This window comes from Ictidomys tridecemlineatus, chromosome 7, assembly GCF_052094955.1.
Source record: "Ictidomys tridecemlineatus isolate mIctTri1 chromosome 7, mIctTri1.hap1, whole genome shotgun sequence".
NCBI lineage: Eukaryota > Metazoa > Chordata > Mammalia > Rodentia > Sciuridae > Ictidomys > Ictidomys tridecemlineatus.
The window spans coordinates 5,240,687-5,267,398 of NC_135483.1; the positions used below are offsets into that span (position 1 = coordinate 5,240,687).

A 26,712-nucleotide genomic window follows, 5' to 3' on the forward strand; every position below is an offset into this window, starting at 1 on the left:
TATCTTGAGGTTTTGGAGGAAAGAAAGATATAAGGTGTCATGAGCCACCCTAGGATTCTCAATGACTGAGGAGTGCAGTGATCATTATTCTGTTGTCTTTTGATTTTACTCCCTTACTTTCCAAGGATTTTCACAGGCATCTCCACAGATGAAGCTTCCACTATCTCGGGAGGCACATATGGTGGAGATGACTGTACCCATTAGACTGAGGATCCCACTGATGTCAGGGACATTATGGGGTACGGACGTCATGGTGATTATTTTTACAGAGATGACAAATAAGTAAACCTTGGGCTGCCACATGCTACCTGCGTCACATCTCCTCCCCATGCCCCTGGCAGACATTAGTCATTCATCAAAGAATTCCTCTGCTGAGCCCAGATGCAGCTTCCAAACTATGTATTGTGTTCCTGTTGAGTATCTTACATGAACAATGTTATTTAAGTCTCATCCTAGTTACATAAATAGTAAAAGTACAATCTGGACCTTTTAGTCTTTGATTCCAGTATTCTTTCCTAAGGAATGGCAAGGACGAACCTCTGTAAGGAGGAAACATACACTCAGGGGCTCAGGGGCTCCTATGGGCACCTGGAGTATGGAAGAGGAAGGCTCATCTACTACCAAAAAGTGCGCTTTAGTCTGCTTATTTGCTTCAGTGACTAAAAGACCTGTCAAGAACAATTTTAAGGAAGAAAAGGTTATTTGGGGGCTCACAGTTCAGAGGTCTTAGTCCATACAGAGCCAACTCCATTCCTCCAGTCTCTGGGTCAGGCTGAACATCATGGCAGAAGATGGTGCTGGAGGGAAGCAGCTCACATGATGATGATCAGAAAGCAGAGAGAGAGGGAGACTAAGCTCAGGTCACCAAAGGCATGCCCCAGAGACCCACCTCCTCCAGACACACCCTAGAAGCCTAAGCTACCCTTCAGTTAATCCCAGTGATTAATTCACTGATTGGTTAAGGCTTTCATAGCCCAGTCATTTCACCTCTAAATATTCTTGCACTGACTCACACATGAGCTGTTGGGAGACACCTAATATGTAAACCATAACAAGGTGTACTAATTAATATGCTTTCTCAAATTGTATAATTCTTAGTCATCACATAAAATACTATTATTGGACTGAGTTTTAAAATGAGGGGTACTATGATTCTCTAATTGAAAGACCAGCGGATTTTAGATGGTGGCCAGGTGCATATGTCAGTGCAGCCTAAGGAGACACACTGTCCTCAGGTACTCAGAGAAGTGTCTTCCAGGGAGACATGGCCCACAGCTTTCCAGAAACAGAAGAGGCACATTAACTGAAATCTGCCTTTGGTAGCTGTGGTCTAGGCTGAGAGCCAAGGCAGCTCTGTTGAGATCTGTCTCAGTCTCCAGTATTGTGAAGGTCATGGGGAAGGACTAACCAGTACCTTGGCACTGATCATCTAGCAAGCACTGTACTGTCACGTTTTCACAAAGAGCAACTGAGCTGTGACTCACTTCTTGGGGACCAAGAACAGACAGTTCATAGAAAGCTCAGAGACCACAGGTGTCGTGAGCTCAGGTGTGCACCCACATGCAATGTCTGTGTTTACTTACAAGGAGGAACAGAGACTGACCAAGTAACAGTCCTTAGTAACAGGCGGTTCTTTTACTAAAGCAGTTTCATTGTCTCTCAGGGAGTGGAGATTTGTGCTGCTTTTGCTTTGATTTTAATTGGGAGGTGAATCATAGAGCATCACCTTTCCTTCCACACAGTATTAGAAAAACATCATAACTTTTATGTTCTTCGCCATGTCATTTCTCATCCCAATCTATCTCCTTTCAATCCCTTTGAATATAGTCTCCATAAGCCTTCCTTACCCACCTATTTTCCGTTTCCCCTCTTCCTTTAGTGTTAACAGCAATCAAGTTATGATGGAAAATCTGCCACTAAATTCTAGTCAAAAATGCCACATCATACCTTCTATTGACAGTGTCATGCACACTTATTAACATTCATAACATATATATATATATATATACACACATATATATATTTCCATTTATTTTGTGATTGTTCATGAGTTTACTTCTGGCCTCATTCTTTGCTACCTTATAACTTTTGTGAAAACATCTATTTTTATTCATGTTTTTCCTAAATGTCTAGTAGAGTGCCTGACACATAGTACACAGTCATTCTTTGTTCTAATTAAAAACAAAGTACTATTTTATAGCTAAGGATATAGGCTAGTGCAATTGCATAGCATTCTATCAAAGAATCCATAAGTGGCAGACACCGTTTTAGAATCTGTTTTGCCTGACTTGAAAGCCCTCTTCTCTTTTCCTTTACATGAATATGCCTTCACACCATGTTGTAGGGAGGAAAAACACCCTTCACCAGGACCTGTGTGCTGGTTCCAGGAAGCAAAGACACCACTGGGTGCCTCTTGCTAGAGTCCACCTCTGGGTCCTTTATGCTCAGTTCCTGACCCTCAGGCACCTGTCTTTCTGGGCATCTGCGGAGTCAATACTCCCAGCTTCTTTCAGGAAGGCCTTGACTGTGTGGAAATGATGTTCCCGCTTCCAGACCAGGCCCTAAAGTGCCCCTGCAGACTCCCACATTCTCTATGTCATGCCTGTGCTGCTGCAAACACGTCCCTCTAAGATGGTGACAGGACTTAAAGGAAGGAGGTGGGGTCACTTCCTCACCAGTTAGCTCAGCCCCCTCAGAGAGCCTCCAAGTGCCACACTGTGAAATGGGAGGAGCTGAACTACTCAGCTTGCAGGCCCAAGTTGCTCCTGCTTAGAGTCACTCACTCCAACAAATCTACCCCGACCTCACAGGAGAGTCACAGATGAGGCTTGGTTAAAAGATCCTGAAGAATCATAAAGGATCAACCTATTAAGAAACAAGATTTAAAACATTACCAGTGGTGTTTAATTGCCTAATGATAATCCACTATTTTTGGACATATAGGTGTTGGGTGGGGGAGTTCAAACCTTGTCAATTTTGAAGGAAGTTTGTGGAATGCTTTTGGACCATTTTGGTACAGATAATGGGAGGTCTGCTGTGAGCACCAGAGTGGACTCCTTTGTGCATTTTTTCCCCAGTATTGGAGAGCAAACCAGGGCCACTTTACATTTACAGTATTTTCTATTTGAGACAGGTCTCACTAAGTTGCTCAGGATGGCTTCCAACTTGCAATCCTCCTGCCTCAGCCTCCTGAGACATTGGTGTTACAGGCGTGAGCCAGGATACCTGGCATAGAGTGCATCTTAAGCATAAAATTTTCTTACAAAATGAACATTTTGTTTTGGCTCAATAAGCCCATTATCTTCTGAATGGGAGATTTCTGAATGTGGAAGAAACTTTGGCATCCCTATAGACATATGGACATATAAATCTGGGAGGAACATGGGGAAAATCTTTACAGATTCTATGTATTCTGACTTTGTGTTGGGCGTTTAACCAGATATAGAGAAACCATTTTTTCAAAGTCATGGAGAAAGTAAATAACATATGTAGGAAAGAACATGGTCCTTTGACTTCGTTTACTATACATTAAAATGAAATGAAAGAAACAAAGCTTACTGAGAACTTCTGTATAAAGCATTGGCAAAAATGATGACAGCCAGTTTATTCAAAATAATTTATTGTTCATCAAAATGTATTTTATCTATCAATGCAAGTAGAATCATTCATTAACTACATATTTAAGAGTTGCTTAATGGAGGAATGAGTCAAGTTGGCAAAGTTGAAATAACAAGTGATAAGGTTGGAGGGAAACTCAGGCTTGTCTAACCTGCAAATGTGAGCGATGTCCACTGCCCAGAAGAGCTTAGACGCTAGTTGGGGGTAAACATAATAAGACACATTTTAAAATCTAATGGAGGGACAACTGAGGCATGTGATAAAAATTCCTGCAAAATTTTTGCCCTGTCCTAGGCCCCTCCTCTCACCAGGGCTGTGATGTGGGGATCTAAGCAAACTCCGTGGCTCACTTCCTCTTGTGGAGTCTGGAGACAACACCTCCCTCCTGGCAATATTGAGAGGGATGCTTTGCATGCCCCTCTAGGCTGCCCGTGAGTACCCCTGCTGATTGCCTGCTGGCCTCTGACCTAGGGCCTCAGAATCAATAGTTCTGGCCACAGAATTACCAACATTAATATAACTTTGCCAGAAGGCATCAACTGCTGCATTTAAGAGCTGCCACATGGAAAGGGTGGGCGAAAGCTGTGGACCCTTCTTGTCATCTCACTACCGTGCTTCAGGCATTGACTGTTCTAATGCAAAATGGTCCAAGTCATGACTCTTAGTCAATAAAGTTATAGCCCTCTGGGCCTGAAGTCCCATGTCGGAAATCGTATTTCCTTTCAGCTGGTGCCTGATCTGGCACCCCGTGGTGTAGTACAGCGACAGCCACAGAAGCCCGACATCATTTATGTAGATCCCTGTTACCTTGCTCCCGACATCCCAGCCTCTGATGTGATGAGGCCTCAAGGTGCAGCAGGAGATGTTTTAATTCAATGCTGCACAACTGCGTAGGAGGTGGCTTTCTTTCTGGCCTGGAGTGTCGGTTTCCCTGTGCTGCATAACAAATCACCTGGAGAAGCAGCTCAGAGCAGCACACGCTCATCATCTCGCCTTTCAGTGGAGTGGACCCCAGCGAGGCACTGCTGGAGTCTCTTCTCTGGGTCTCACAAGTTTGAAGTTGACGGAGGCTGCGGTGGTCACCTGAGTCTCAAGAATCTTCTTTCAAGCTCACTTTTTATTGGAAAAATGATTTTCTTCATTCCCTACTCTGCCTCTGGACAGGGACTTTATCCTGGATCCTAAAGCCCATCCCTCTTCCTGGTACAGGGCCGCCACAGAAGCTCAGAACTCACAACTCCCACCCCTCACGTGCTTCTCACAGACATCTCTCTGGCTTTGCCTGCTGGCAATATCCCAAGGAAACTGCTGCTTTCAGAGGGCCAGTCCACGTGGGTATTCTCCCATTCTAAGCTCTGTCTTGGAAATTTGCAAAATCTCTCTACATAGTAGCTAAGTTGATGTTCAGCTGAATAACAAGGAGAGAAGAAGAAGGTTGTGTCTAGGGCCAGGAATCTTGGGGGCCATTCAGGAACTCTGCCTATCATAACTGGAAATACTGGATACCTATTGCCTGGTATCCACTTGGACAGGAGGCAAATCTCCATCTTTTGGGTTTGTGACTTGTGGGGTTTCAGTCACTCTACCTGTGAAGTTCAGTTTCAGTTGGGAAGGTTTGGAGTTGCAACTAATATAATATTCAAACAGGGCTGGAAGCAGCTAGTGTGATAACCATGTGCCGTCAGAGGATTTCTGAGGGTCGGTTGCATTTATTTATTCGATAATTTATCAGGCAGTGATTAAATCAGATGTGTCACTATCAGGGGCAGAAGAGACGCTTGAATTATAACCACCGAGACAGGGCATGTCCCACCTTCCCCAAGGCCAGCGCTTCCTCTGGGACAGTCCACAGCACACCTGGAGATGTGAGGGTGAGGTCTGGTTCGCTGTCACAGCGGAGCTGAGTCAAGGTAAAATCAGATAGTATCACTAACAGGTCTGCAGAAGCTCCCCAAGCTCCCCCAGCACAAGGCACCCCATCAGGGTGTGCAGGACAGCGGAGCTAACACAAGGCAAGGAAAAGGAGGTGAGTGGTGTCCAGTGTCCAATGCTGTGAGAACTTCATCTGGGGTTTGGATAACAGCCACTAGAGGTGATAAAGAAGAAGGCAGCCTGTGCCTCCAGATATTTGATGTGAAAATATTAATCATTAGACCCTCATAACCTCTTCTGTAAGACTGCAGAAGATGTGTGGGACAGTCTAGGAGGAGGCGAGATTTTTAAAGAATTAATCACAATAGGTATGGGAAGCATGTTTCCACACCATGAACTCAACTAATTTCTATCCCTGTTTTGATTACAGAGCCACCAAGATGAAAGAATATGTGCTTAGATTTGGAACCAAACAGGGGCAGGGTGTGGAGGATAGAGTTTGAATGTTTTCTCAGCTACTTGTGTCTTTCCTGACCTGCTGTTTAATTTCTAGGGGGCTTGGTGTTCTCCTAAGTGAAGGAGGGGTGGAATACTGTCAGTCTCCTTCTTGAAGTATTTATGTAGATTAGCGTCAAGAGGTTCAATTCAGAAAGCACTAGTTCAGAGTCGGTCACATGGTTCTTACTATCCTTTATCAAATATTCAGCAAATCTCTGCCCTGTATCTTAAGTCCCTTGCTTGTGAACTGGAGCTGCCTGTAACCACCTCACTCAGCTTTGATTAGTTAATGTGATGAGAATCCTTTGGAACAGGTGGAAAGTCTCAAACAGAGAAGGGAGCCTAACAGAAATAGTGACTGGAACCCTCATCACTGTTAGTGGGACCTTCCTGCAAAATGGAGTGACAAGGTGGGTCACTGAGAGGTAGCTTCTATCACCTCTTATAATCATCTTATTATGGACACAAAAACAAAGAAATGTGTTTCCCCCTGTGAAGTTCAGCTTCAGTTGGGAAGATTTGGAACTGGGAGGTTTGGAGCTGCAGTGTGGATGGGAGCAAGTTTAATTCAAGGCCAGAGTAACTTTTTGCATATCCAGAATTGTATCCTAATAGAATCACCTAGCAAAGCTGAGAGAGGCAGGATGGATGCCACAGGTCACCCTCTGTGTTCCTTTGGCTATTTTCCAGAAGACTCTGCAGCAGCAGGATGAAGATCTCGTTTCTGGTTTTAGATGGTTTTATGCTTGATCTCTACTTCCTTATCAAAGAGTTACAAATTAGATAAAATGTGAATAAAGTACTTAACATTTCTGGAGACCCCATTTTAAAGTTCTTTGAATGTCTTGGGAACTCCACTCACATTTGTGAGTGCTCTTGACTCTCTCATGGCATTCAGAGGTGTGTGGGCATGAACAACATGAAGGGCTTCTCACTGATTGTGAACCACCAACCTGCTCCCTCAAGTCACCCAGGGCTTTCTTACATTTATTCCTCTCTGCAGTTCAAACTGACCAGTACTAACTAGGCTCTCACTGCCTGCTTAGTACTTGGCTCAGAAAGAAGATGTGGTATGAAGCCGGACAAAGCTGCAATCAGACCTTCTGTGCCGCAGCTCCATGATCCTCATGGTTCTGGAGAGACTGGAGGTAACCTCTATAGCAGAGCCTAGCCTACAGCTTACACCTGGCTTGAGGCATTAAACTCATTTTGTAAAAGCTTTGGTGCACACCAGTCACTATTTTTATTTCCCAAATCCACAGACCAGTCCTTCTGAATGATGCTTTTCCCTAATGTGATCTTTCTGCTTCTTGACCTTCTCCCCTCTTTGGACACCCCTCTCCACCTCCATCATCATTTTCAACCCCCTAGAACTCAATTTCCAAATCTATAGCATCAATTATTTTACTAAGTTCTTCTAATCCTCTTCTGTATTCCACCAAGAGAATACACACACACATAGATGCACATGCAAAGTTATAGCTTTCTTGAAAACTATATTTTGGCACTTTATTTTATATGAATTTATTAATATGTTAATTTATTTAAGATTTACAAATATTTGTTATGTAGTGTATTGGAGACAATAGTGATAAATAAGAATTGAAGATTCTTTCCCACACAAAACATGAAGAACAACAGGAGATAGTCACTAAGCAAGAAGTATTAGAGTGACTAATTAATTCAAATTTCAGTAAGTTCTAGACATTGGAAGTACAGGATACCAGAATACTAATAGAAGATACTAATAGAAGCCTATCATACAAGACTGTTAAACAGCACACCTTCCTGGACATGATATGTGGCTCCTTAGATCTAACAGACAATTAGGTGCTTGTTGTTTACAGGACCCTGTTCAGGACCACAGGCCAGGGCATGAAGGACCCTGAATCAGAAGATCAACAGAAGAGCTGAGATCAGGGCACCCCAGCTATCTGTTGTGTGTGATTGGCTAGAGGAGAGGTGTGTGTGTGTGTGTGTGTGTGTGTGTGTGTGTGTGTGTGTGTGTGTGTGAGACAGAGAGAGAGAGAGAGAGAGAGACAGAGAGAGAGAGAGAGAGAGAGAGAAAGAAACAGAAACAGAAATAGTGTGGGATGGTGTGGGATGAATAGAGGAGAATAGCTTGAAAATACCAGAAAAGAGCAAGACCAGTTGGAGATTCTGGGAAAGACCAAATATTTCCAACTTTGCTCAAAAGCAATGATAATATACTGACAGTTTCTTAGAAGGGTCTTCACCATGGTGAGGTTGGTGGCTGCAGTTGGGAAATGTACCTAGGTTTGAGGAGAGACAGTATTGGTGAGAAGGAAGAAAAAGATGGGAGAGGTGGATTTGCAGTGGTTTAGCAAGACCAATCCAAGAGGTTCTCTGGATATATGTAATAAGTGGTCTTTAGGAATGTGTACAACTCAGGAGGACCTGGCAATTAGTGGGGTAAGAAATCTCAGTGAAACCCCTGCAGAAGCCCACGCCCAGGTCAGGCCCAGCATGGGAGCACAGGCTTAGCCCACCTCCATCTTGGGACACTACAGCCATTACCATAGAACTCCCCTGACAGTAGCCTCTACCTTGTGGCAACATACAGGACCTAGAAGCAGCTGCATCTTGGAACAGGCAGCCCAAAGCCACCCTTTTAGTCCCATCTCTGAAAGTGGTTGTATCCATCTTGGGACACCCCACTGCTATCTTGAGTTACCTCCACTATTGCCACCTGCCAAAGGCCAATGTCTCGGCTTGGCACCAGAATCACGAGGCACTCACAGCTTTGTAGGTTCAAACAGCAATTCTTTATTCCCGCTCTCACACCACCTCCACACAGGTCCAGGGGCAAACACGTTCTGCCGTCTCCCGCACAAGCCACCTACTCCACGAGGCTATCTCCAAATCCCATTTTAATCTCACGAGAACTCAACGGGAACAAGCAGCAGGAACACCCTAATCCCAGCAAATATCTTCAACTTCCAACTTCCCTAAAACCCATTATCTTAAACTGGCAACGCCTTAAACTCAAGGAGCCGGTTACTTCCTCAAACCTGATCAGCTCTAAACCCGGATCTGCCTAGGTCCTTGAGCAAGGTCACCTCATTAAAGCATGCATGCAATGTCCCATCAAATGTCCTCTAAGCAGCATGGGGTACGCTTGGCAAGGAAATTTCGATGCGTCATTCCTACTTGGTAATGGCCCTCAGCAGCCACCACCACCTTTAGTTGCAGTAGTATCCATTGTGAGACACCAGCAGGAACTGGCAGCCCAACACCAAGGTGAGGTACAGGTAATCTGCATGATCACTACAACATTATAGGGTGGAAACTGTAATACCTTAGATCCACACTACAAGAAAAGGAGACATTTACACAATATAAAAAAAAAAAGGGGAAGAAAGTGCCCCAAACAAATCAGGATACTACAATAATAGAATCCATGAACAGAGTTGATGAAACACAGGAGGAGTTCAGAATGCACAAATGATCTATGAATTAAAGAATCACCTAAGTGAGCAAATACAGGCAAAATTTGATCACTCCAATGAAGAGATAAGAGAGCAAACACAGGTAAACATTGATCACACCAACAAAGAGATAAAGGAGCAAATACAGGTATCAAAAGATTATTTCAAGAAAGATGAAGAGATTCTGGAAGAAAAACCAATCAGAAATCCTTGAAATGGAGGAAACAATAAACCAAATAAAAAACTCAATAGAAACCATTACTAACAGATTAGATTACTTGGAAGACAGAACGTCAGATAATGAAGATGGAGTATACAATCTTGAAAATAAAGTTGACTGCACAGTGAAGATAAGAAACCATGAACAGAACATCGAAGAATTATGGGATAGCATCAAAAGACCAAATCTAAGATTTATTGGGATAGAGGAAGACAGAGATTTAAACCAAAGGTATGCACAATCTCTTCAATGCAACAATATCAGAAAATTTTCCAAACATGAAGAAATTGGAAAAACAAAAACAAGAGACTTATAGGACACCAATTGTATAATATTACAACAGATATACACAAAGGCACATTATAATGAAAATGCCTAGCACACCAAAAAAGGATAGAATCTTAAGAGCTGCAAGAGAGAGAAATCAAATCACATATAGGGGGAGGCTAATTCATATCTAAGCAGATTTTTCAACTCAGACCCTCAAAACCAGGAGATTCTAGAATTACATACACCAATCTCTGAAAGAAAATGGATGCCAATTAAGAATCTTATATCCAGCAAAATTAAGCTTCAGATTTGATGATGAATTAAAAACCTTTCATGATAAACAAGAGTTAAAAGAATTTACAGCGAGAAAGCCTGCACTATAGAACATCCTCAGCAAAATATTCCAAGAGGAAGAAATGAAAAACAACAATGAAAATCAGCTAAGGGAGGTATTACACTAAAGGAAGAACTAATCAAAGAAGAAACCAAGTCAATAACCAAAAATAAACCAAAATGTCCTGGAATACAAATCATATATCAATAATAACCCTGAATGTAAATGGCCTAAACTCGTCAATTAAAAGACATAGACTGACAGATTGCATTTTTTTTTTAAAAAAAAAGGCCCAACAATATGTTGCCTTCAAGAGACTCATCTCCCAGGAAACAACATCCACACACTGAAGATGAAAAGGTGGGGGGAAATATCTAACATTCACATGAACCATGTAAACAAGTAGGGGGTTCCATCCTCATATCAGATAAAGTAGACTTCAAACCAAAGCTAGTGAAAGGGATAAAGAAGGACATTTCATACTCCTTAAGGGATTCATACATCAACCAGACATAACAATCATTAATATCTATGCCCCAAACAATGAGGCATCTATATATGTCAAACAAACCTTCTCAACTGCACTAACCAAATAGACCACAACAGAATAATACTGGATGACTTAAATACACCTCTATCATCACTAAATAGATCTTCCAAACAAAAACTAAACAAAAAGCTATAGAACTCAATAATACAACCAATAATGTGGACTTCACAGACATATATAGAAAATTCATCAATGAGTGATTAAACTGTATTCTCAGTAGCACAAGGATCCTTCTCCAAAATAGGCAATATGTTATACCTCAAAACAAGTCTTAGCAAATACATAAAAATAGAGATACTACCCTATATTCTATATGACCATAATGGAATGAAATTCGAAGTCAATGATAAAATTAAAAAGAGAATATAATCCCAACACCTGGAGACTAAACAGTACACTATTGAATGATTCATGGATAACAGAAGACATCAGGGAGGAGATAAAAACAAAATTCTTAGAGGTAAATGAGAACTCTGATACAACTTATCAAAATCACTGGGACACTATGAAGGCAGTGCTAATAGGAAAGTTTATTACATTGAGCTCACTTATTAAAAGAATAAAAAGTCAACTAATAAACAAATTCACGTTAAATCTCAAAGTCCTAGAAAAGGAAGAAAAAACAACATCAAAATACAAGTAGAAGATCAGAAATAATTAAAATCAGGGTGGAAATCAATTAAATTGAAACAAAAGAAACAATTCAAAAAATTGACAAATCAAAAAGCTGTTTCTTTGAAAAAGTAAATAAAACTGACAAACCCTTAGCATCCTAATAAAAAGAAAGAGAGAGAAAACTCAAATTAATAAAATTTGTGATGAAAAGGGAAATATAACTAAAGACATTATTGAAATACAGAACACAATTAGAAACTATTTTGAAAATTCATACTCCAAGCAAATTGAAAACCTTGAAGACACTGACAAATTTCTAAGGCATGTGATCAACGCAAACTGAGTCAAGAAGACATACACAATTTAAACAGATCAGTTTCAAGCAAGGAAATAAAGACATCATCAAAGCCTACTAACCAAAAAAAGCCCAGGGCCAGATGAATTCACCGCTGAGTTCTACAAAACTTACAAAGAAGAATTAATACCAATACTCCTCAAATTATTCCATGAAATAGAAAAGGAAGGGACCCTTCCAAACTCATCGTATGAAGCTCGTATCATCCTGATACCAAAACCAGGCAGAGACACATCAAAGAAAGAAAATTTCAGACCAATATCCCTGATGAATATTGATGCAAAATTCTCAAAAATTTATGGCAAATCCCATATAAAAACGTACTAAAAAATAGTGCATCATGATCAAGTGGGGTTCATTCCAAGGATGCAAGGTTAGTTCAACATACAGAAAGCAATAAATTTAATTCATCACATCAATAGACTTAAAGGTAAGAATCATATGATTTTATCAATTGATGCAGAGAAAGCATTTGACAAAATACAGCATACCTTCATGTTCCAAACACTAGAAAAACTAGGGATAGTAGAAACTACCTCAACATTGTAAAAGCTGTCTATGCTAATCCAAAGGCAACATCATTCTATGGAGAAAAATTGGAAGCATTCCCTCTAAAAACTGGAAAAAGATAGAGATGCTCTTTTTCACCACTTCTATTCAATATAGTCCTTGAAACTCTAGCCAGAGCAATTAGACAGATGAAAGAAATTAAAGGGATACAAATAGGAAAAGAAGAACTCAAACTATCATTATTTGCTGGTGACATGATTCTATACTTTGAGGATTCAAAAAACTCCATCAGAAACATTCTAGAATTAATAAATTAAAAGTAGCAAGATATAAAATTAATACCCATAAATCAAATGCATTTCTACACATTAGTGATGAATCCTCTGAAAGAAAAATTACTCCATCCACAATAACCTCAAAAAAATAAAATAAAATACTTGAGAATCAACTTAACAAAAGAGTTGAAAGACCACTACAATGAAAACTATAGAATATGAAAGAAAGAAATTGAAGAAGACCTTAGAAGATAGAAAGATCTCCCATGCTCTTGGATAGGCAATATTAATATTGTCAAAATGGCCATACTATCTAAAGCACTATACAGATTCAGTAAGTTTCCAATTAAAATCCCATTGTAATTCCTTATAGAAATACAAAAAGCAATTATGAAATTCATTTGAAAAAATAAGAGACCTAGAATAGCCAAAGAAATCCTTATCAAGAAGAGTGAAGCAGGAGGCATCACAATATCAACTCTTAAACTATACTACAGAACTATAGTAACAAAAACAGCATGGTATTGGCACCAAGATAAACTTGTGGACCAATGATACAGAATAGAAGACAAGAGACAAACCCACATAAATACAGTTATCTTTTACTAGAAAAAGGCACCAAAACATGCATTGGAGGAAAGATAGTCTCTTCAACAAATGATGCTGGGAAAACTGGAAGTCCATATGCAGCAAAATGAAATTAAACCTCTATCTCTCACCATGCACAAAACTCAAATGGACCAAGGACCTAGGAATTAGATCAGAGACCCTGTGCCTAATAGAAGAAAGAGTAGGCCCAAATCTTGATCACATTGGATTAGGCCCCAACTTCCTTAACAAGACTCCTAAACTATTAGAAATAAAATCAAGAATTAATAAATGGGATGGACTCAAACTAAAGAGCTTCTTCTCAGAAAAAAAAAATCAATGAGTTAAAGAGGGAGCCTACATTTGGGAGCAAATTTTTGCCACACACATGTCAAATAGAGCACTAATCTCCAAGATATATAAAGAACTCAAAAAAACATAACATTATAAAAGCTAACAACCCAATCAATAAATGGGCTAAGGAGCTGAATACACACTTCTGAGAAGATATACATTTGAGCAACAAATATATGAGAAAATGTTTAACATCTCTAGTAATTAGAAAAATGCAAATCAAAACAACTCCAAGATTTCATCTCAGACCAGTTAGAATGGCAGCTCTCAATAATGAAGTCAACCATAATGTTGGCAAGAATGTCGGGGGAGAAGCAAACTCATACATGGCTAGTGGGACAGCAAATTGGTGCAACCACTCTGGGAAGCAGGTTGGAGATTTCTTAGAAAATTTGGAAGGAGACCACCATTTGACTCAGCTATCCCACTCCTCAGTCTTTACCCAAAGGATTTAAAATCAGCATAATATAGTAATGCAGCCACATCAATGTTTGTAAGAGCTCAATTCACAGCAGCTAGACTATGGAACCAATGTAGATGCTCTTCAATAGATGAATGGATAAAGAAGCTGTGGTATATATACACAATGAAATATTACTCAGCATTAAAAAGAGAATGAAATTATGGCATTTGCAGGTAAATGGATGGAGATGGAGAATATCATGCTAAGCAAAGTGAGCCAATCCCAAAAAATCAAAGCCCAAATGTTTTCTCTGATAAGTGGATGCTGATCCATAATGTGAAAAGTAAAGAAACTGTGACTGGGCAATGGGGAGGGAGAGATGAGAGGGGGGTGGGGGCAGGAAAGATGGTGGAATGAGATGGACATCATTACCCTAGGTACTTGTATGTCTGCACATATGGTGTGATGCTACATCATGTATAACCAGAGAAATGAAAAGTTATGTGTGCTGCAATTGTGTACAGTGAATCAAAATGCATTCTACTATCATATATACCTAATAAATAGTTAATAAATTATTTTTTATTTAATAGATAATTAATTTTTAAAAAAGAAATCTCAGGGAGCAGGTGTGGCAGATACAGAGTGATCTCCGGACTCTGACATGTAGCATTTGTCATCCTAGCATTCTCAGGAAGCACACACTGAGATGAGAGAAGCAACCTGGGACAGGAGTTTTGGGAGAATGGCAATGGGTGTCATTCCAGAAAATGGATGTAAGGTGCTGAGGTGCTGTGTAGTCCCCTTTACAAAGACTGCAGGAGCGCAGTACTGGAGCTCATAAGGAAAATTTGAATTCTACGGGGGAAAAAGATGCTGAAAGATTGAGAGAAATTAAAAACCCAGTAGCAATATGTGGCACACATTCTTCACGTTTTTAACATGAGGAAGGCTGAATTCCTCATCTCCTTTTACTAAGGTGCTCCCCTGGAAATCATACCCTGCAATGCATCTCATTATGAAATGTGTGCCACCCCAGCTGAAGTATTTAAAGACTGGTGCCCGCCATCCTTCCTCGGGTTTTTTTGTTTGTTTGTTTGGTTATTTTTATTTTTTAAGTTTTTTTATGATGGAAGAGCCAAATTGAAGCTCCCTCTCTCACAAGTCCAACATGAGCAGGAAGCTTGACTGCAGGTTGACTGGACCTCAACACACACTGTGAGCACTCGAGCCCAGCTTTTGTGGTATTCAAGCATTGGAGTTCAGAGGCATGTGTGGTTTGAGGACAGCCTAGACTCTCCTGGCTGCTAAAATAGGTCTGGAATGATGGAGAGACATTAACCTCAAGACAAGGGGGACTTCAAAACTCTGCATTGGGTTACCTGCACTGTGAAGGCAAGTACAGCTTCCGATTGTCTTCCCGGAACTGGCCGAACAGCAGGCACTGCAAATGCTAGTGGGAGGGACAGGTGGGTGCAGCTGTTCATGGTGACTGGATGCATCTAGCACAGAAGGACACCCCTGTGGGATTCCCAGAGGTGTCTGCTTTTCACAGAGTGGGTTGTTCTCACACAGGATTAGAAAGTTCAGAAACTTCTGGTACAGCCCAGTCCTTGGTGGGGCAGAACCCTGAGGAACTGCATCTGTTTGCCAGTAGGGAGGAGAGTAGCCCACAAGTTGGAGGACAGCTTCCAAGAAGAGGGCGCTCCCAGGACAGCACTTTGGGTAGATGATTAATTTGTAGCTACACACACAGATTTGAATACTGTGACTCAAATCATATTTTCAGAGCACTTTAAAGCACTTGTTTCTCTGCTTTTTTTTTTTTAATGAAACAAATCTCTTTTGCCTCAGTTCATCTTAAACATTTAATGTCCTGGGATTTTGTCCCGAATCTCTTTTTCTATCCTAAATTGTTCCTAACTCTTTCATGCAGATGCTATGATGACCTCTTAAGGCCTTTCCTTTGAAGACTCAGGGGAGCTGGGCCCTCAGCTCATGGCTTCCTTTCCTGTATCCCACATTCCTTTCTATTTTCTTTCTTACAGGGGCATATCATTGCTGCTGGGGTCTGCCTGTCAGGGAGATGTGTATGTTGCCTTGCCCAGTAAATCACACTTGGACTTCAAAAGCCCCACAGGATCATTCTACTCAAAGAGCTACAATTCCTTCCTGGTGATGAAGTCCTCTCTGAAGTTCTGCCTCTTCCGGTGACTGGGACTGTAAAGGTGAACTTTCAAAGCTCCATTAGCCATCTTGCTATGAGGGTAGATGAAAACCAGCCTTAGGAGATCCTTCCCCTGCCTTCCCCAGCACATTCTCATCTACCAGATCTCCTACTAGTCTAGGTCACTCCTGGGCTTAAATTTTCCTGGTTCAGTGCACCACTCACTCACCCTCCCTGGCTTCCTCAATCCTTTTCCTGAGTGTCCACCCTGTGCCCCACTCCTACAGGAAGCTTGGCAGCAAAGGAGCTGGAATGAGTTCCCTCATGTTGTGCACATGTGTGTCTCATACAGTGAGAGAGCAGACGTCGTAGGTCCAGGGAGACTGGAGATCAGAGCAGGTGCAGAGGGAGGGCACGTTCTGCTAGAAGAGAGGAGGGAATGGCCACTCGAGAACTGCAGGCAATCACAAGTGTCCTGTGGGCAGTGGGAGATGTCCTCCCGAGAGCCTAAGCTTATAGAGGTGAGGGCAAGCAAGAGGAAGCAGGTGCTCTCTGCCCTCCCTTGGCCTCAAGCTGGACAGCGGTTTACAAAGTCCAGACGTGTCCGCCTGGGACAAGGAAGGCTAGCCACACTCAGGGCACTGCCGGACTCTTGTGGACCTGGAGATGGTGGTGGAGGGGTCTGTAAGGATGAGCTCACTAATGGCCTTCAGCTGGTACTGGCTGCCTTTCTGGAAAATCCTTTTCTGTTCTTATCGCTTCTCCCAACTGTGAATTAGAATTTAATGCTCTCTTTGACAACTACTCATCCTGGGCTGTCTCCAGGTGTCCCTGAGAAACACAGGCTAATCCACTTCCGTTTGTTTCTCTACCTACCGATCTGATCTGATCTGTCTTCTATAACAGGGTCCTTCCAACCAGGTGGGAGGGTGGACATTCTGCCCAGAAAATCCTTTATAGAAGAAGACAGGAGACAGGCAGGTGGAGGAAGTCCTTGCTAATTCTTTTTTAACTTCAAAAACCACATTCATCTTCTCTAAACAATCCCGAGATAATGAGCAAAGGAAAAGGTAAGAGCCAAAGCTAGGGTCTGTCCTGACCACAGGAGAGGGCTTTTGCCTCTGGGGTTGTCCTAGTGAGGAAGGACACTGAGTGGGTGGCCACTGCTCCCCAGCCATTATTTGTAGCCAACTGTATGGTAGCATTTAATGGAAAATGTGCCAACCCATATGGAGAAGCTCCTGTTAATTGGATATGATTTCATTGATGGTTAACATCATGTAAAATTAGTTACTTGGTGTCCTTTCCATTCTGTTTTAGCCAACTTTACAATTTTTCTCTGTGTGAAAAATATTTCAGAACTGCAGGCACATATTTGCATAACACACACAGAGGAAACCTTGAAAGGCAAGCACAATAAAAAACTTAAGAGAAATTCAATAAGACTAAAATTTCCTTATGAAAGTGTTAAATAAGAGACATAAAAACACTAAAAACACAATCTCCTGGAGAGGAACAAATGCATCCATATGTCCTTGAGTACAAGAAAATGACAGGCTAATTTACAAGGGTGAAGGTTGAGTACTTGAAAGACAGGGAATTTAGGTAAAAATGAGGTAAAAGCAAAAGGAAGAAAGCCTGTCATTCAGAATCCAGTATTGGAATGTGCCAGAAGCTGAGGAACGTCAGAACACCTACTGCTAGTGGGGATGGAGCAGGACTATTGGCACACAGGCTTATGTGGATTTAAATGAGTCAACGGTATTTAATGGACACGTGCTAAATGGTGGACTCTAAATCATATGCAGACTATTACAGTGAACAGGAGTGTTTGTTTCCAACCTCATGGAATGTATGTTCTTCTCAGAAGTGAAGCATAGAATGGGGGTGAAGTGCAAGATAGAAAGAGAATGTGTCATGAGGGCCACAGACATTCTGCATGGTCAGAGTGAGTCCTCTCCAACAACAAGACCAAAAAGCACTGGAGTTTTTTTTTTTTTTTTTTTTTTTTTGGTGGGGGGTTGGGTACCAGCGATTGAATCCAGGGTTACTTAACCACTGAGCTGCATACCAGTCTCTCTCTTTTTTTTTAATATTTTGTTTACAGACAGAGTCTCACTTAGTTGCTTAGATCTCCCTAAATTGCTGAGACTGGCTTTGAACTTGCTATCCTCCTGCCTCAGTCTCCCAAACAACTGGAATTATAGGCATGTACCATCATGCCTGGCCAAGAACCCTGGACTTTGATAAGAATGATTGGGAGTGGGGTGGGGCATCAGGAGCCTGGGGATGAGGGGAAGAAGAATGCAAACATGCTTATGGATTCAGAAGTAGAGGACTGGGTCCTTGCAGAGATGTGCACATTCTCTGGGACATTTTCCAAACTGTATCCTAAACTTTGTATCAGCAACACCATGTGGTAGTGAATTTGTGCTCATATCTATATCTATATCTATATATCTATCTATATCTATCTATCTTTCTATATCTAATATCTATATATACCTATATATCTATATCTATATATCTATATATCTATTTATCTATATCTATCTATCTATCTATATCTATCTATATATATATATATTTAAACTCGAGAGTAATGCACCATGACAGAGGAGGTTGAGCCTCTATGGAAAATAATGAAGTGCTATTTCTACAGCATCTCAAGATATTTAAGTCCAGAGAGGCCAAAGCAGAAGGAATGGCATCTACATCACATGCTCCAGCTCTGGAGGGAGAAAGTCACATGACAGACAAGCCAGAAGGCAGTTCAGGACTTGATGGAGCTTCCTCAGTTGAGGGTTCAGATGAGTGAACCCTCCTGCTTGGTGGTTTCCCATGAGTGTTGGTTTTGACCATTAAGGGACCGTGTCATGTGAGCTTTTTGATAGCCATCTGGAGACACTGGCCATTACCAACAGCAAGTCAAGTGGGGCTCTAACAGATTTGTGGGATGGCTGTTTTGCTGTTTTTCCAATCTTCTGCTTATTCTTTAGTTGAACTTTCTCTCCATCTCAGTGGGGATGGATGTGATTGCCATCTGCCTTTTGCAATCCCACAATGTATTGAACAGTGACATGACATGGACTGTCCCGCTACAGCTCTGCAGAAGAGGGACATAGAAGTCCTGGATCACTGACTCTGGGTTGGGAATATTTCCTTACAGAAACCTGAAAGGTATATAATATTATTTGTATTTTAGAAGGAAGAAAACCAGAATTTGAGAGGTATGAGAAACATCCAGATTCCTACATGTATATTCTGGAAAGCACAATTGCAAAACCAAGTCGTTTGACCCTGAACTTGCATGATTGCCATTTAAAACTACACCTATTTTCCCATATTTTCTGTTGTTGCTTATATTCAGAAAGTATTCTGATCGATTCAAGCAAAGAGCTCAGGTAATAGTAATAGTCACAACTGATACAGTGTTTACTATGCCCCAAGCATAGTTCTCAGAAAATATATATAGGTTGGCTTTTTTTTTTCTTTCTGTAAATTATCCAGTTCTCACTTGGACCCTAATGCATTGACCCTTGGCACCACCCTTAGAGGAGGAGGGAGGTGAGTTGTAGGGAGTTAACTGGCGACTAAGTCACCCTCCTGGAAAAAGAGCAGGCAGGGGAGCCCTGCTAGCCTCTGCACCAGGTGCTGAGCCCCGTTGCCTCCGCACAAGCCTGCTCTGTGGAGGTTGGAGCTCTGTTCGGGGACCCTGAGATGCCACCCCACACACCAGGCGTGAGAGATGCCGAGGGAAGCACTGTCCCCCTGGATCGCCCTCTGGAGCAGGGCTCCCAGAGGCAGCTCCCATGGACGCAGGAGGGGTCCTGGGCAACGCTCTCACCTCTCTTCCTTTCACCCAGTTCAGAAAAGCCAAGGGTAGTGTTAGAAAGGTCTGGGTGTGTGGGTCTGATTTGGGATCACACACTGGTTTTCACACATCAGCCCCATAACCAAGGGAAAATCACTTCTCTCTGATTCTTGGATTCCCAGGAGTAAAGTGGGGACCCTTTTGTTCTCTGGATGGAGAGGACTCAGGGAGCTGGCACTCCCTGAGCGTGTGGAAGGGCACTGGTGCCATAAACATGCCACGTGCAGGTTCTCTCCTATCTTCTTCTCTGGGACTGAACCCCTGCCTCATTTTCTCTCTGCTCTCAGAGACCGTCATTTCTCTTTTCCTTCAGTGGCCAGGAGTTTGTCCTGAGAGAGGTCCTGGGACGGACTCAGTCACAGGCTTCGTAAGGCACCCTGCCAAGAGATCAATGCGGTTTCCTAAGGAAGCATCTGGAAGCTTGTACATGTGCTGTCTTTCGGGCCTCCTCAACACGCTGCCCCAAGAGCACGTGGAAGGGCTGACTTCTCACAGCAGCCGGCTGCTGTGCATTCTAAGAAACACCACCGTCTGCTCTGGGCAGCCAAGGCCCTGCTTCTTACCTTGACATCATTCTCCAGTCACCGAGGTGCACCTCTCGGTTTTCCTCACCCCCACACCAGTGGCTCTTTACCTTGCCCAGGGCCCTCCCAGCAGTCAGCCCTGAGAAGCCTGTCTAGTGGGGTGGGGCCTCCCACAGGGACCGGATGAGCTGCTTCCCCAGGGGCTGGTCAGGGCACTGGGCAAGTCACTCCATCCCTCTACACACTTTGTGGACTCACCTGGAAAAGGAAGGATACCCGTCCTCCATCCCGCTCAGGGTCTTTTAGGGGGTCTGAAGATTTTCAAAAGTTGATGAAATAAAGATAATGAACTTTGCATGAGAAGCTCTTTACTCCTCATTGAAGGAGCACACTTCTGTGAATCCTATCTTTTAACAATTACCTAGAACACCCAAGACACAGTTAAAAGAACACAGAATGGGCTGCCTTCCCTTAGGACTTGCACACGATTGTTGTTGGGGGCCCATAACATTATCCTCACTCCAGTTTCTTCTCAAAAGTTCAACTCAAATATCATCAGCTACATTTCACTCTCATGATCATTTCAAGAACAGTCATTTTTCCTGCTCCTAACACCATAAATCCATCCTGATATCTTCCACATTCTTCCCTAAAAACTTGCTTTGGGTTCCTGTGCTTTGGTTCACTTTTTTTTTTTTTTTTTGGTATATAAACTCTTCGTTATTAACAGGACAGGCCTGCAGCCTCATTTCTTCTTGGACATCCCATGGTGTGGCCTTGGCACCCAGTGGTCTTAGTGTGCTGGCCTTGGACACGAAAGTCCCAGCAGTGGCACAGCCCCCTGTGGACCCCAGTCTTCCTCCCAGAGCTTGTTGTCTAGACCATTGGCCAGAACCTGGCTGTATTGTCCATCCTTTACATCTTTCTGTCTGTTCAGGAACCATTCTGAGACCTGTATAATGGATTCTGCATAATGGTGGTCACAGGTTCAGCCTCATCCTCAGTGAGCTCTCCAGCCCTCTTGGTGGGGTCAGTGTCTGCTTTCCCCAAGACCACTTGAGCATACCTTCACCCCACAGCCTTAAAGGCAGTGATGGCAAAGGCTATTTTCCACCGTCCATCCATGTTTGTGTTGAGTTCTTGCAAAATGTGCTGGAACTTCTCAGGAATCACTAGAGACATAGCGGCAACAGAGCGGTGGCATGTAGGCCTCCTGTGGAAGAGCCACTTTGCTTTTTAATGTAGGTAAGAAAACCACCTTAATCTGGTCATCCCTCTCAGTGGAGACTGAGGGACTTGCTGCTGTTGTTTTCATTGTTATTGAGGTTTTGGCTTTCCATTAGGAAGAGCCAGGTAGGCGGGTGCCTCTCTGTGCATGAGAGAAGCTGAATGAGCAGGGTGGGAGGGACAGTCCCCAGTTGTAGCTGGGAAGTCACCCAGGGCATCTGGGCTTGGGCAAGCAGACATGAAGGAAAACACACCAAAGCAGAGCAAAGAGAGAGGAGAGGAGAGAGTGGCTGGAAGAAGCTACTCTAGGCCCAGGAAGTGGTCAGTCCCATCTGTTGAATATTCATGGAAACATAAAGATGCTGACTGCTGTTCCAGATTAATGGGAAGTGTGATTTTCAGAGCACACACAATGCTAAGGGCACAGCCCAGAGGAAGAGAAGAACAGGACAGGAGATAAGAAGAAGCATTGGAAGAGCCCACACCTTGCAGACTAAGGCCATTTGAAAGGAAGAACAGGGGCAACAGTTAAACACAGCGCATGCCCTACTGCTTCCCAGTCTAGGCAATCAACGTTTCCACAGTAGACGATCAATGGAAAGACTCAGAGTATTGCAGTAATGGAATACAACTTAGCAATGAGGAAGCCCTCTTACTGGACAGTTAGGTAATGCAAGCAGGACACAGAAATGTCAAGGGCTTCCCTAGGAAAGCATGCAGCGGCCCTTTTCAGACCCAGGCAAAGAACAGGGATCTCTAGTTTCCCCACCCAGAGTTCATTTACTGTGAAAATATGTTCTTAATATTCTGCATGCACAGTGGAGACAGGATACCAAAAGTAATACCTGATTTACCTATGGGTAATTTTCTTAGGACTTTGCCAGGTCAAAGCGATTACAGGCACTAGGGACAAGTGGACTTAAGGAATCCAGATGCATGTAGCTCAAACTGCATCAAGCTGTTTTTTCTTACCATTGCAACCAGAGGGGCTTCTAGTTATGGACAATTATCTCCCCCTTTTTGACATCTGTCTGATCTCTTGTAGAAATTCTCCGCAGTGCTCACCAGCTGCTTTATCAGGTGGGCTGTGGCATGACTCGGGAGGTATGGCAGTGCAGAAAGGCATGCATAAATGAAGCAGTGAATTAGAAACAGGCTGTCCATCTTTTCACCAAGAACCATGTCATGGGGGGGGGGGTGGCACCTGCAGGGCTCCCACCAATCACTGATTTCTACACACAGCACCCTCCCACCACATGGTGACATGAACAGTTTAACAAGCTGACAGGAAATCTCATTTACACCTATGACTGGTATTATGGCTGCTTTCTTAATATGTTTGGGAAATTGCCCATACTATACCTGCCACAGGTGAAAACTGCATGCACATGCATAATTCATAAGCCTCCAATCCCAAAGAGAATTGCAAATACTGTTGTTATTCAGCTGCCAGTTTTTATGGCAACATCTCAGATATAATTGAAGACTGTGGAAAGGGGACTTGTGGGGAGGGGTTCTCTGTTTAGTCTGTGTTTGCTGTTAGGACATGAGTAATTTGTAGACATAACAAATGATAACTCTCATACCTATGCATATTCCAAAATGTGGATAAGTCACATTACAAGTTTTGACCTTTACAATGTTCTCGCTGTCTGAAAAGTTCTTCTCTTACCCCACTCTGTATATTTTAAATATAACTATATCTTTAAGTTTCTTATCTTGCTTTCATTGACTAAAAATAAATCTAACATGAAAGAAATAGACTACCACATTGCAAACATGTAAAATATTTACATGCTATAGAAATATATACAGCCATAAATTATAAAATATTTAGACATTATAGAAATACATATTCCCCTCCTCATATTAACCACCAGTAAATTCATATGTGCATGCACTTCTAATCCCTTTCTGTATGTATTTGTATATACATATGTCACAGATACACATTAAGTTTACCATATAAGTCATAATGAATAAATTATTGTTGTTATTGTTTGTCCCCTTTGATGATTTAAGCAAACATTTCATTTTAAAAGAGCTTTATATGCACAGAAAAGTTACAAGGAGAGCAGCATCTTCAAATGCCCCTGTCCTGTCCCCTGATGTGAATACCTTGCTGCTTCATTTGTCACAACTAGTGAGCTAGAATCATCACATTAGGACTCACTGGTTTATATCTGGCTTAGGCATCCTTACTTTTTCCTGATGTACTTTTCTCTCCCAGTCTGTGCCAGACCTCCTGGGTACCTCTATAGCACCCTTAGGTTATTAGTTGCACTGTGTCTGTGCACGAGTACCACCCTGCAGGTTGCACAGTGTTAAATGATTGTGGCGGTGTGCCTGACAGCAGTGCCTGGAGTTAAGTAAAGGTTGGGTATAAACATACTGTCTTTAAAGTACTCCCTCAATAATTTTTGTGTCCTGGGAAGGCACCTCTGTTGTTCCATACATAAAATACGGAGCATACCCTCAAAATGGCAACAGCCTTGCATACAACCAGCTGAAGACGGACGTTAGCTGAATGGACTTTGAGACAGTAAAACTTTCTTGAAACTATATGAACTCTAAGATTTTGTGGGAAATTCTGGAAAATATTATATTCATTTTATCCTTTGAGTAAGATTTGGACAAATATTGCTAAAAAGATCACCTTTTGGTGCATTTCTGATGTTGCTTCTCATCAACACCATATTTCTTATGTGCCTTCTGTGCATCATTAACATGGGATGGAAAGGGAAAACAGATGTGCCCTGCTTTCTATAAAAACTGATCATCATGGAGGAAGTCCTTCTACAGACCATGTCAGAGATGAGCGCAAAGAGGAGGTGAAGTGTGAGAACCAGCACATTCCCAGGGTCAGCAGAGGGAATGGAGGGAGTGCTGTGTAGTGGCAGCCAGGCCCCAGCTGCAGGGGCTGGGAGGCACACTGAGGACATCTATCATAGGTGAGTCAAGGCTTCCTTCTGAAGCAGTCAATGTTGATGCTATGAGGCTCTGGGTGAAGAGGGTCCCTGAACAGACACAGCCTCTGACCTCCAGATTGGCAGCAGAGGGCATGCTGGAGGCTGCCCGTTGCATGAGTACAGGCAAAGAGCTGATTCCAGGGAAGAGAGGACCAGGGGCTACAAAATGCACCCTGGAGGATCTGCCTGGTTTTAGCACCTCCACCTTGTCTACAAAATCTGGGGGTTGGCTTCCTCAATCCCAACACTGATTCAAAATATGAAAGTCTACTATGACTTACTTGTTATCTGAGGTGGAAATGTCACCCAGGCCTGTGGCACTCTCCAAGCCAATACCCACTGTATTTGCTGCAAAGTTCTCTTCTTTTTATCAGAGCAGGTAGAAATCTCAGGGTTCTGTTTATCATTCTACTCTCCACAAAGCATGCATTAAGTTAGACCATGTCACCTCAAAGTCTCTCTGACGTTAGTGGTGAACATCCATTTCCAATTTGTCATTTGATATCAGTCCAGCATGTCAATCTTCTTAAATTGAATTTAATGCACTTTGAGTTGTGTAGTATAAGAAGGAAACCACATTAACTATGCCCAGCTCTGTGTGTGTTTGTGTGTGTGTCTATGTGAATGCCACAGAGTGAGAGAAAGTGAGAGAGTAACTTACAGTGTCATGTGACACAGAACAGATAAACACAACCAAAAATAGAGAGTGGTGGGAAAAGAACAGATATGAAATTGGATATAACTTGTTTTCTGTTCCCACACTTCAAGCAGTCTCTTTAATCTTTCTGAATGTTAGAGTTTTTCATCAATATAATGGAAATAAAGTCATCTCCTGAACTGAAGGATTATATAAAGTAATTGATACTTTTAAATTTGTACATAGCAGATCCTTCGTTAATTATAAAATATTTTCTTTTTTGTTATATGTCAGATTGTCAACAGTTTTCTATTGATGTTTTCAATATGACTTATTTCAATATGTAAGATGCTATTCTTATATTTCCTTTCTGAGATCCTAGGAGTTTGCAATGATATTCATTTTCATAACAAAAGTGTTGTAGATGACTGGTATATGGTAAATAATAAATGTTTGGAAAATTATATTACTACTGTTTATAATGAGTTTTGTATTTAAATTGCTCTTAATTACTTATGAAATAAATGCATACATTTTGTTCCTAAATTGTGTCACAAGTCTGTGAGCTTTGACTTTTAGCTTGAGTATGCAGATGAAGAAAGTAAGACTGAGAAAGGAAGGTTGACTCTTGGCCCAGTGCATGCAACTAGCAAGAAAGACAGTCTGACTTAGAGCCCGGTTTATATGCTGGTGCTTGCACTGCCTCTCTTCTTTAGGCAACTGCACACAGAAATAGGCAATTATCATAGGAAATCAGCATCCAGAATTAAGCTATTGCATTTGATAAATTCAGCACTAGCTGTTGCTGAGGGTCAGGGATGTACAGGACTGCCAGCCATCACCATGAATGAGTTAATCTCAAGAGACAGTATCGCTCGTGATCACTGTCAACCCGAGTGAGCCCAGCACTCTGAAGGGCACAGCTGGGGAAGGAGGGAGGGACGGCACAGGAAGCTTGGTTTGATTTTGTCAGGAAACTCATAAATGTTTCATAACCTCCAGGGAAGATAAAACCTCCCCAAATGACCTCTTTTGATTGTTCCCTAATGGGGAGATTAGAAACCCAGATGAAACAGAGGCCAGAATGAAGACCTGCGTTCTGAAAACCCAAAAACGCCCTGTCAAAGTCCATGTCCCCCTATCTGATCTTGCGTGCCCTGCTTCTCTCTGAACTTGAAGAGGAAGGAGGTTATCAGTTTGTCACAGCAAGGGCAGCCATGGAGTCACCCAGGAAGGAAACTGCGCCTCCTCACTGTGGTTGGCAGAGAGTGGATCCACTCTCTGCGCAGTGGGCCTGGCCTGAGCCGGACTCCTCCATGGGCTCTAGGTCCTTCCTTGAAGTACGACACCCACTAGCGCCATGGCCATGAGATGTGCTGACACTGTTTGTAGCGCCATGGCCA

General features: G+C 42.3%; 1 pseudogene; it reads right to left on the reverse strand.

The window, feature by feature from the left end:
- Window positions 1-21,199: 21,199 nt before the first annotated feature.
- On the reverse strand, window positions 21,200-21,658 carry LOC120892843 (small ribosomal subunit protein uS13 pseudogene; annotated as a pseudogene).
- Between the last annotated feature and the right edge of the window lie 5,054 nt (window positions 21,659-26,712).